At 47.0% G+C, this 13107-nt stretch overlaps 1 pseudogene; it reads left to right on the top strand.

Annotated features, from left to right (window-relative positions):
* Window positions 1-491: 491 nt before the first annotated feature.
* LOC124803644 lies at window positions 492-609 on the top strand (annotated as a pseudogene).
* Window positions 610-13107: the final 12498 nt, after the last annotated feature.

The following is a 13107-nucleotide window of genomic DNA, read 5'->3' as shown; positions in this document are numbered from 1 at the left end:
CGGTCATATGAATAAAAAAAATTGCAATCAAGACGGATTTTAAGTAACATTACCAAAGTTAAGCACTGTTAGGCTTGGCTAGCACCTGGATGAGACACCGCCATGGTCTGCCGAGTGCTGTTGTCAAGTGGGGTGCACTCAGTCCTCGTTAGGTCAGTTGAGGAGCTACTTGACTGAGAAGTAGCGACAGTGGTCGCGAAAACTGACAACGGCCGGGAGAGCGTTATGCTGACGACATGCCCATCCGCATCCGGTGACGTCTGTGGGCTGAGGATCACACGGCAGCCGGTCGGTACCGTTGGGCCTTCAAGACCTGTTTGGACGCTGTTTTTCGTTTTTAGATGCTCTTGAGAGAAAGAAGAATCGTTGGGCCAACCCTATGAACGAGGAATGTAGAAGAAGTAGAATCATAGGATGTATGCTGTACAGTATCTAATCAAAAGTGTCAGATAGCCTTATATAATTAAAAACTGAGCACTGGATGCCACGAAGGCAACGGCCTTGCCGCTGTGGATACACCGGTTCCCGTCAGATCACCGAAGTTAAGCGCCGTCTGGCGTGGCCGGCACTTGGATGGGTGACCATCCGGGCCGCCACGCGCTGTTGCCGTTTTTCGGGGTGCACTCAGCCTCGTGATGCCAATTGAGGAGCTACTCGACCGAATAGTAGCGGCTCCAGTCAAAGAAAACCCTTGTAGCGACCGGGAGAACGGTGTGCTGACCACACGCCCCTCCTATCTGCATCCTTAGCTGAGGATGACATGGCGGTCAGATGGTCCCGATGGGCCATTTGTGGCCTGAAGACGGAGTGCTTTTGGATGCCACGAGAGGCGGACCCGCCAGACTGAAAGAAGGCGGGGAGTTTTGTGTTGCCAGTAGAGGAGCAGTAACGGCATAATGCGTCGATCAGGAGAGCTCAGTTACTTCCAGTGTGGACTGGTCATTGGATGTCACTGACTAACAAATTCGCTAGGGACATTTCAGTGCTTCTAAAATTGCTCAAGTCCACTGCTGGTTCTGTGACTGGGAAATAGAAACGTGAAAGAATGACTACGGGTAAATGGAGACCAGGGAGATCTCACATACTAACGGACAGGGACTGCGCAGCGTTGCAGAGGGTGGTTGAGTAGAATCGAATTAAATCATTGGAAGATATCAGTCGTGAGTTGCAAAGTGCTAACAGGAGTTCAGCTACTACTGTGGCTGTATGTGGCAAGCTAAAAATAATAGGGTACAACAGTCGAGCAAGTCCTAGTATGTCACAAATTTCTTTAGTCAGTGCTAAGCGACGGTTCAGATGGCGCAAAGAGCGACGCCACTGGACACTGGATGGCTGGAAGCGAGTGATCTGGAGTGATGAATCACGCTGTACCCTCTGGCAATACAAAGGAAGGCTTTGGGTTTGGTGAATGCCTAGAAAACGTTACTTGCCATCATGTCTAGTGAAGTACAAAGGAGATGGTACAAAATTGTTAAGGCTTTCGTGGCCACCTGTTGACAGACTGCCTATTGGCTTCTGTCTCGGGTTCTTCGACTGACGTTCATCTAATGATTTTTCTGACGTGGAGAAATCGGCCGTGGCAGAGCACGCACTGAATGAGACCGACCACGTAATAAAATTCGCCGACACGGAAGTTCTGGCTGTAGAGAAGCACTATCACACGCGCTTGTTCAGAGAAGCTGTAGAAATACAAAAACACGCGAACAGTTTCAACAAGAAAGAGGAAAGCCTTAAGGTAAACGGACCCTGGCTTCCCGTACTGCAGCGAACGACCGTCGCAGGTAGCAAGAGGAGAATCGCACCGGAAATGACCGCGGAGAAGCCCTCGGACGTTGGAGCGCCAGGTACATATAGTCTGCGGCCACGAGCTCTGCTCCAATTCACCACCGGCAATGGAGTGTGAAGCTTTGACAATGCCGGCCACTCGTGCTGGCGAAACGTCAGAAAAATCATTAGATAAACGTCGGCCGAAGAACCCGAGACAGAAGCCAATAGGCAGTTTGTCAAAGGAGATGGTGTTGGGGCAAGCATGAGTACTACGTGGTTGTGCTGTCGTCCCCTCACAGTTCTTAGGAAAATGCTAAATGTGGAGGGATTTAAATGTGGAGCCCAATGAAACACCTTTGGGATGAATTAGAGAACGTCGACTTCGTTGCAGATTCCAGTGTCCAACATTAAAACCTCTGATTTGGACTCTCGAGGAAAAATGGGCTGCCATTCCTCCACATTCATTCAGACGCTTCACTGGAAGTGTCCCCAGTAGAGTTCAAGTAGTCATGAAGGCGAAGGACTGATACAGCCCATATTCATGTCCACTAATGGGTATCGGTGTACTTTTGGTCAGTGTATATAGTACTTCGCCTACGGGATGGCTAAGACACACCCCGGTTAGCCAACTTTATTTGCTTAGTGGCATAGCTCCACCCAACATCAGACGAGCTATAGCAAGCGAAGCAGAGCGCCTCAAGCAGCTGCGCGACCAGCGCCATCCTCTCTTCGGACAAAAACCCTCCACACACACATCTAAAATCAAGACGAAGTTTCCTCACCTCAGTTCAACCGCTCGAAACCTCAAAACAAAAGGCCAGATTGTCAAAATGGCAAGCAACACTGCCTACGGGAGACCAGGCACCTCTAATCTCACCCAACGAACAATTGGCCTCTGGAAATGAACTAAAATGGCCATTATGGAGAACCCTCAACCGCCTACGAACTGGGGTAGGCAGATGCAACGTAAACATGTGTAAATGGGGATACCGAGACGGGACGGACACGTGCCAGTGCGGACAGACCCAAACAATGTACCACCTCCTGGAATGCAGCAACATGGGGGAAGTGCGCAGGAAAGAAGATCTGGCAAACGCTACGGCAGTGGCAGTTAAATGCGCTGAATTTTGGCGGGACGTGATATGATATATATACTATGTTTGTCTTTATATTGTAATTTTACTCCCCATTTTGGGTTTGTTTTATTTATACATATGTGTATTGTATTTGTGTGTATATGTAATATTTGGGTTGTCTGTGGCTTGAACACGATTAAATAAATAAATAACCTACTGAAGAGTAGTGAAACCAGTGAGATTGAAATGGGTGGGACACATGTGACAGGGAAATGGCGCGGGGGAGGTTCAAAGAGTTTGGAGTCGACCGAGAACCAAATGGACAGATAAGGTCACGGAGGAGCAGGACTGGACTGTAGAGGATGGAAGGTTTGAGTGTTGGATCGTGATAACTGGCGGAGAATTATTGTAGAGCCGGAGTAAAAGAAGGAGTAGAGGAAGGCTGAGGGGTTCAGGCGGCCAGTTTTGCCCCGACCTATTTGCGAGTGGGACAGACAGGCGAGGCGCGCCGGCTCGGCTACCTTCCCACTGAGGGCGTGCAGCTTGGCAGAGCGGTGCGACTGCTGCAGGGCGGCCGCAGCCTCGGCGGAGCTGCCCGAGGAGTGCGGCGGCTCCAGGATCTGCGACTGCGCCGCCTCCGCCTCGTCTAGGCTGCGGCAGTCCAGCGACGCGTCCAGCTCCAGCTCCAGCTGCGTGGCGGCGGACGGCGGCCGCGGGCTGACTGCGGCGCTCGGCGGCGGCTCCACCGGCGGCAGGAACGATAGCTCGGCCGGTGGCGTCATCACAGAGGCCGGCGGAGCTGAGCGGTGGGCAACACACAGACAGTCAGTGTCAGCGTCGGTGCAGCGTGAGCAGCTGGCTGAGTAAACACCAGCGTCATAAACTCTAGCACCAAAGAAACTGGTTCAGGCATGCGTATTAACATACAGAGAAATGTAAACAGGAAGAACGCGGCGCTGCAGTTGGCAACGCTTATAAAGGGTGGCCCATTGATAGTGACCGGGAGGAGTGGCCGAGCGGTTCTAGGCGCGACAGTCTGGAACCACGCCACCGCTACGGTCGCACGTTCGAATCCTGCCTCGGGAATGGATGTGTGTGATGTCCTTCGGTTAGTTAGGTTTAAGTAGTTCTAAGTTCTAGGGGACTGATGACCTCAGAAGTTAAGTCCCATAGTGCTCAGAGCCATTTGAACCAAGCTGTTTGATAGTGACCGGGCCAAATATCTCACGAAATAAGCGTCAAACGAAAAAAACTACAAATAACGAAACTCGTCTAGCTTGAAGGGGGAAACCAGATGGCGCTATGGTTGGCCCGCTAGATGGCGCTGTCTTAGGTCAAACGGATATCAAATGCGTCTTTTAAAATAGAAACCCCCATTTTTTATTACGTATTCGTGTAGTACGTAAAGAAATATGAATGTTTTAGTTGGATCACTTTTTTCGCTTTGTGATAGATGGCGCTGTAATAGTCACAAACGTATAAGTACGTGGTATCACGTAACATTCCGCCAGTACGGACGGTATTTGCTTCGTGATACATTGCCCGTGTTAAAATGGACCGTTTACCAATTGCAGTAAAGGTCGATATCGTGTTGATGTATGGGTATTGTGATCAAAATGCCCAAGGGGCGTCTGCTATGTATGCTGATCGGTATCCTGGACGACATCATCCACGTGTCCGGACCGTTCGCCGGATATTTACGTTATTTAAGGAAACAAGAAGTATTCAGCAACATGAGAAACGTCAACCACGACCTACAACAAATGATGATGTCCAAGTAGGTGTTGTAGCTGCTGTTGCGGCTAAGCCGCACATCAGTAGCAGACAAATTGCACGAGAATCACCAATCTCAAAAACGTCGGTGTTGAGAATGCTACATCAACATCGATTGCACCCGTACCGTATTTCTATGCACCAGGAATTGCATGGCGACGACTTTGAACGTCGTGTACAATTCTGCCACTGGGCACAAGAGGAATTACAGGACGATGACATATTTTTTGCACGCGTTCTATTTAGCGACGAAGTTTGATTCACCAACAGCGGTAACGTATACCTGCATAATATGCACTATTGGGCAACGGAAAATCCACGATGGCCGCGACAAGTGGAACATCAGTATCTTGGCGGGTTAATGTATGGTGCGGCATTTTGGGAGGAAGGATAATTGGCCCCCATTTTATCGATGGCAACCTAAATGGTGCAATGTATGCTGATTTCCTACGTAATGTTCTACCGATGTTACTACAAGATGTTTCACCGCATGACAAAATGGCGATGTACTTCCAACATGATGGATGTCCGGCACATAGCTCACGTGCAGTTGAAGCGGTATTGAACAGCATATTTCATGACAGGTGGATTGGTCGTCGAAGCCGGATCTGACGTCCCCGGATTTCTTCCTGTGGGGAAAGTTGAACGATATTTGCTATCGTGATCCACCGACAACGCCTGGCAACATACGTCAGCGCATTGTCAATGCATGTGCGAACATTACGGAAGGCGAACTACTCGCTATTGAGAGGAATGTCGTTACACGTATTGCCAAATGCATTGAGGTTGACGGACATAATTTTGAGCATTTATTGCATTAATGTGGTATTTACAGGTAATCACGCTGTAACAGCATGCGTTCTCATAAATGATAAGTTCACAAAGGTACATGTGTCACATTGGAACGACCGAAATAAAATGTTCAAACGTACCTACTTTCTGTATTTTAATTTGAGAAACCTACCTGTTACCAACTGATCGTCAAAAATTGTGAGCCATATGTTTGTGACTATTACAGCGCCATCTATCACAAAGCCTAAAACGTGGTCCAACTAAAACATTCATATTTCTTTACGTACTACTCGAATATGTAATAAAAAATGGGGGTTACTATTTTTAAAAAACGCAGTTGATATCTGTTTGACCTATGGCAGCGCCATCTAGCGGGCCAACCATAGCGCCATCTGGTTTCCCCCTTCAAGCTAGACAAGTTTCGTTCTTTGTAGTTTTTTCGTTTGACGCTTATTTCGTGAGACATTTGGCCCGGTCACGATCAATGGACCACCCTGTATAAGACATCAAGTGTCTCGCGCAGGTGTTAGATCGGTTACTGCTGCTATGATGGCACGTTATCAAGATTTAGTTTGAACGTGGTTTTATAGTCGGCGCACGAGCGATGTGACACAGCATCTTCGAGGTGGCGATGACGTGGGGATCTTCCCGTACGACCATTTCACGAGTGTACCGTGAATATTTGGAATTCGATAAAACATCAAATCTCCGACATCGTTGCGGCCGGAGAAAGACCATGCAAGAACGGTGAGCGGGGCAGAAGTGCAACCCTTCCGCAAATTGCTGCAGATTTCAATGCTGGGCCGTCAACTAGTGTCAGCGTGCGAACCATTCAACGAAACATCGACGATATGGGTTTTCGTAGTCGAAGACCCGATCGTGTACCCTCGATGCCTGTACGACACAAAGCTTTACGCCTCGCCTGGGCCCGCCAACAACGACATTGGGCTGTTGATGACTGGGAACATGTTGTCTGGTCGGACAAGTCTCGTTTCAAACTGTATCGAGCGGATGGACGTGTACGGGTATGGAGACAACCTCATGAATCCATGGACTGTGCATGTCAGCAGGTGCTGTTGAAGTTGGTGGAGGCTCTGTAATGGTGTGGGGCGTGTGCAGTTGGAATGATATGGGACCCCTGGTACGTGTAATACGATTCTGACAGGCGACACGTACGTAAGCAGCGTCTCTGATCACTTGCATCCGTTCATGTCCATTGTGAATTCCGACGGAGTTGGGCAATTCCAGCAAGATAATGCGACATCCCACACGTCCAGAATTGCTACAGAGTGGCTCCAGGAACACTCTTCTGAATTAAACACTTCCGCTCGCCAGCAGACTACTCAGACATGAACATTATTGAGCATATCTGGGATGCCTTGCAACGTGCTGTCCAGAAGAGATCTCCACTCCATCGTACTCTTACGGATTTATGGACAGCCCTGCAGGTTTCATGTTGTCAGTTCCCTTCAGCACTATTTCAGATATTATTCGGGTCCATGCCATGTCCCGTTGCGGCTGCGGCAGTTCTGTGCGATCGCAATGTTCATACAAGTTATTAGTCAGTTGTACCAGTTTCTTTGACTCTTCAGTGTATAACGCAAGCCGGCTGGTGTGGCCGTGCGGTTCTAGGCGCTTCAGTCTGGAACCGCGTGCCCGCTGCGGTCGCAGGTTCGAATCCTGCCTCGGGCATGGATGTGTGTGATGTCCTTAGATTAGTTAGGTTTAATTAGTTCTAAGTTCTAGGCGACTGATGACCTTAGAAGTTAAGTCGCATAGTGCTCAGAGCTATTAGAACATTTTTTTTTTTGTATAACGCAAGCAAATTTGAGAAGTATCTCCCACAAGAGAGTGGAAATACACTGCCGAAAAAAAAATGCAACACCCTGAAACGACTGCGTTGACTGGCGCAAGGGTGTAATAACTGCATATTAGAGAATCGTAATGTTAGTTATTCATTTGTCACAGTCACCGGTGATCAGATGGCGCTAAATAGGCCTGTCCGTGAGCCCCGTGTTTTGAATCTGCAGGCAGTAATTGTGCTGAGTTAATAGATCAAGAATTTTTGTAACATTCATTCTAGGTCCAGCCACACCCCATCGACGAGTACTTATTCCAGTAGAACAGATTCCGCCATTTGAACGAGGCCGCATTGTGCGCCTTTGGGAAGCTGGATGGAGGAATCGACGGATGCTGCACTGTGTGTGGATGTACCGGTGGTGTGTCGCTGTTTTCAACTGTAATGCGTGGAACATTTCGGACACATGTAGAGCAGGTTCTTGACGTATCCGCAGTACAGACGCAGGTCAGGATCGACGCGCTGTGCGACAGCGGTGGTCGATCGACCGGCACACACGTTCGAAATCCGGACAAGTGTTGCACCTACTGTGTCATCAGGGACCATAGGACCCGTCTGCTTGCTGCAGGGTTAAGATCATGTGTTTCTGTGGCCAGGATACCACGATACCGTCGACCATGGCCACTCTGGTGTTGTGAAGGATTTGACTGGGGAGTGGACTGTCTTCAGTAATGAGACTGAGTTCTGTCTGTATGCGAATGAAGGACATACATATGTATGGCGCAGACTTGTGAGCTGCCTGTTCCGGAGTTCATTCGTCCATGACACGCAGGTCCCATCCCAACAGGCTTCATGTTGTGTGGGGCCGTCAGTTACAACATTCGATGTTTTTGCAGGGTAAAGTGACGAGTGACCGCCACAATGCACTGGCAATGGCTGCTGCCACTTCTTCGACAGGAAAATGATGTGCTTTTTCAGCAGGACAATGCACGTCCTCATACGTCTACTGGGGCACATCGTGCTTCCCTGGCCAGAAAGACCATCAGATCTCTCGCCAAATAAACAAGTGTGGGACATGATAAAGCGGGAACTTACCTCGTTCTCCATTGTCTGCAGGAACCATTGCTGAACTGCAACAAACAGTGCTTGGGACAATCTATCGCAGGATGCCATTCTGCACCTTTACGATCGTTTGCATGCGGGAATACACGCCTGTGTTGCCGCCAGAAGGTGGGCGGTGTGAACACTGTGTACTGATACGACAGTTTGGACACCCTTCACTGTGATATGTGTGTTTCATTTGGGTAAAGTTCTTATCAGACACTCATTTAGTGAAGAATTACCTGTCGCCTCACTTGACGATACGATGACCTTGTCCTTGAGCGTGCTACAGTTGTTTTTCTGCTGGTGTTGTTTCTTGCATCTTGCTGCACGTACTTGCCGAAATTGCGAGATGCTGGAAGTTTTTCTCAAACTTGCACAAGTTTTGTATATTCCGTACTCGTACGAATACGTCAGCGTCGAGAAGGGGAATGGCGCAAAGACTCGTGGACCGTAAAAATTTAGCATTGGCATCCATAAAAAAATACGTAATTCGCCACAGTCAGCCACAGAACAATCAGTCAGTACAGAACAATCGGTTCGCTGTCATAACAGTTATGACAGCGAACCGATTGTTCTGTACTGACGAGTTACTCTGTAACTGCAATATATGATCTGAAGATGGGCAGCTAGCCCGAAACCGGTCATTGAAAATAAAGAATAGCGATCACAGACTGAACGCCATATTTTTATTTTGATTATTTAATGTTATCGCAAGCATAAATGCATTGCATTTTTAATAAAAATAGTAAATACTGTTTGCAAAAGTCGAAGAGTAATTAGAAGACCATCTGTTGCTGATACAGCGTTCCGCATTTTTGTATCCTCTTTTTGAATATTTGGCTGTACAGTAATATGGTGTGTTCGAAACTTGCATACGACATTCTCAGAAACTTTTGAATCTGAACGATGTCCTCTAATTTTACTTCGTTCAGTTGTGTTTCTTGATAACATAAATATGTACGCCTTTGTATCCATTTCTTCCCACGAACATTCCTTTTTTCCTCGAGATTTCGTTTTTCATGACTTTTTCTTAATAGTGAGAACGCAAGACCATGGTGACTCTTCTTCCACTAGCCTTTAACATGAAGTGACTCTAGCGGAAACACTTCAGCAGATGCTTGCAGCAGGTTCCTGAAAGAAATTTGTGAAAGTGGCTTGCAGAAGTAAAGTAGCGCCAAGTTTATGTTCTAATGTAACGACTCAGCAAGGGCTTGCAGAAGTTACTTGCGGAAGTTATTTACGAGTGGTCAAGCGCCTTAAAGACGGGAGTGCCGTGTTGAACGTACTGATACCAGACGCCGTTCTCGGATCGTTACATAATGATATTATGGCGTGTGGCGTTACACGCACGCTAGCAGAGATAGAGCTGAACAGTCTAAGGCTACCATATCGACCAGGGTGCGCTAAGTTCTTTGGGAGACGGACATTCGTTGGCCAGTGCCGTGTACACAACGCGACTTTTACGATCCGAGCTTGTACGCATTTTCAAGTAGACGGTAGGCACAGAGTGTGTAGGAGGCGAGAGTAAGCACGGGGGCGTGGTGCGAAGGGAGGTGGGTGGAATTTCTTGTGAATCAAAGTTACAGTAAATATTGGGATTATTGAGATTGAGATAAATGCCGACGGATGATAAGAAGCGCAAGTACGATAAAGACAAACGGTCGTGGCGCGGCGCTATCATACCGCTTAGGCAGCTTCGGCACGGCTCCACATCCTTGTCGCTACTTTCCTTATTGATGAGTCACTTTTATTTATAAACAGCTCTGCACATACACTGCATGACAAAAAAGTCAAGCACCAGGAAACGTGGTCGGACATCACTGTAACTTCGTACTCGTACACACCGTCGGTGGGAATGTAAATGATAGAGCTTCAATCCTCTGTGACAGGCAGAACGGCCACAGAGTTCATTAGTGTTGTTCGTGTTTAGTGTTGTTACCAGGCCTCTTAGGGTATATGAGGCGCGTGAACAGCATCACATGTTCAGTGAGCATCGTGAGGTACACGGAGATGCCGCGTATTCGTATGAGGCGATGTTATCAGCGCCTGACAGAATTTGAAAAGGGCCTCTTCGTGCGTCTCCATTTATCCAGCTGGTCGAATTGTGCAATGTCCAGATTTGTGGGACATTCGGATATCAGAGAGGCCCGTCGCTGTCCAGCACCATAGCATAAGGCTGACTCGTCGTGAATGTTCCCGTCGATCATATCTGACCACCATAGGTCAGATCTTATCGACGGCGCCATGGTTCTACTACCTCTGCTCACGGTACTGGAGCAATTTACTACTGGTATTTATACTTCAACATAAGTGACTATGCAGGGTGGTCCATTGATCGTGACCGGGCCAAATATCTCACGAAATAAGCGTCAAACGAAAAAACTACAAAGAACGAAACTTGTCTAACTTGAAGGGGGAAATCAGATGGCGCTATGGTTGGCCCGCTAGATGGTGCTGCCGTAGGTCAAACAGATGTCAACTGCGTTTTTTAAAATAGGTACCCCCATTTTTTATTACATATTCGTGTAGTACGTAAAGAAATATGAATGTTTTAGTTGGACCACGTTTTAGGCTTTGTGATAGATGGCGCTGTAATAGTCACAAACATATGGCTCACAATTTTAGACGAACAGTTGGTAACAGGGTTTTTTTAAATTAAAATACAGAAAGTAGGTACGTTTGAACATTTTATTTCGATTGTTCCAATGTGATACATGTACCTTTGTAAACTTTTCATTTCTGAGAACGCATGCTGTTACAGGGTGATTACCTGTAGATACCACATTAATGCAATAAATACTCAAAATGATGTCCGTCAACCTCAATGCATTTGGCAATACGTGTAACGACATTCCTCTCAACAGCGAGTAGTTCGCCTTCCGTAATGTTCGCACACGCATTGACAATGCGCTGACGCATGTTGTCAGGCGTTGTCGGTGGATCACGATAGCAAATATCCTTCAACTTTCCCCCACAGAAAGAAATCCGGGAACGTCAGATCCGGTGAACGTGCGGGCCATGGTATGGTGCTTCGACATACATTAATTCGCCAAGGTCGCTGATGTTTCAATTGTCGCAGCCATCGTGGATTTTCCGTTGCCCAGTAGTGCGTATTATGCCGGTTTACGTTACCGCTGTTGATGAATGACGCTTCGTCGCTAAATAGAACGCGTGCAAAAAATCTATCATCGTCCCGTAATTTCTCTCGTTCCCGGTGGCAGAACTGTACACGAAGTTCAAAGTCGTCGCCATGCAATTCCTGGTGCAAAGAAATATGGTACGGGTGCAATCGATGTTGATGTAGCATTCTCAACACCGACGTTTTTGAGATTCCCGATTCTCGCGCAATTTGTCTGCTACTGATGTGCGAATTAGCCGCGACAGCAGCTAAAACACCTACTTGGACATCATCATTTGTTGCAGGTCGTGGTTGACGTTTCACATGTGGCTGAACACTTCCTGTTTCCTTAAATAGCGTAACTATCCGGCTAACGGTCCGGAGACTTGGATGATGTCGTCCAGGATACCTAGCAGCTAGCAGCATACATAGCACACGCCCGTTGGGCATTTTGATCACAATAGCCATACATCAACACGATATCGAGATTTCCCGCTATTGGTTAACGGTCCATTTTAACACGGGCAACGTATCACGAAGCAAATACCGTCCCCACTGGCGGAATGTTACGTGACACCACGTATTTGTACGTTTGTGACTATTACAGCGCCATCTACCACAAAGCGAAAAAAGTGATCCAACTAAAACATTCATATTTCCTTACGTACTACACGGATATGTAATAAAAATGGGGGTCGCTATTTAAAAAAACGCATTTGATATCCGTTTGACCTATGGCAGCGCCATCTAGCGGGCCAACCATAGCGCCATCTGCTTCCCCCTTCAAGCTATACGAGTTTCGTTCTTTGTAGTTTTTTCGTTTGACGCTTATTTCGTGAGATATTTGGCCCGGTCACTATCAATGGACCACCCTGTATATGTCTTTGGATCTCAGGAGAATATCCACCATGGAAAACAGTGATGATGCTGCTCATCACATTACTGACATTATGATAATCGCCTACTATGATTGTTGGTAATTTGTTGCCGAGTACCTCTTGTATCTCTGCACATGACTGAGGAAAATTACATGGAGTTCAGATGTGTTGGTACACTGAATGCAATCCACATTGGTCACTATTAAGTTGTTGAACCTGCACAAAACAAAACGAAATGGACTTTGTGATGCAGTCACGTCAGCATGCTAATAGGCTTCAGCCTGACTCTTCCTTTCCCTTGTCCAATCCTATACCATTATCTTGACGATTAGGATTGTATACTGATTCTGCTTTACATGATTTATTTGTGAGCAATCTTATTTACGAGACAATTTACTCATTATATATCCAGATTATGATTTATACTAGTGCACCTGAGCACTATCAGTTCTTTCGAGTTTAATGATGTTATACAGTTAGACAAATTTACCACACTTTTGTAGTAAATTTATGTGTCAAATTTGTTAAACCTCTCTGGAAGGTTGTGAAAGGAGTCTATTGGGGCAAATTTGTATGTGACACTCGAATATGATTTTATAAACGATGTATGTCTTTGATAGGATTTATACCGCTGCCTCTGTAAGGCTCCAGACCCAGATTATGGGAGTGTTTCGCGCAGTTGTAGGTAGCTGTCTGTGAGCGAAAGACGTTGCAGTACGCAGTTTTTATGGTGTGCTGTGTGGAACCATCAAGTGTTAGTTTAATTTAGGATCTACGAGAACATGGAAGCAGAAGTCTTCA

This window comes from Schistocerca piceifrons, chromosome 6 (assembly GCF_021461385.2).
Source record: "Schistocerca piceifrons isolate TAMUIC-IGC-003096 chromosome 6, iqSchPice1.1, whole genome shotgun sequence".
NCBI classification, from domain to species: Eukaryota; Metazoa; Arthropoda; class Insecta; order Orthoptera; family Acrididae; genus Schistocerca; species Schistocerca piceifrons.
Note: the sequence above shows the minus strand (reverse complement) of the source record. Positions and strands in the feature narration are given on the sequence as shown.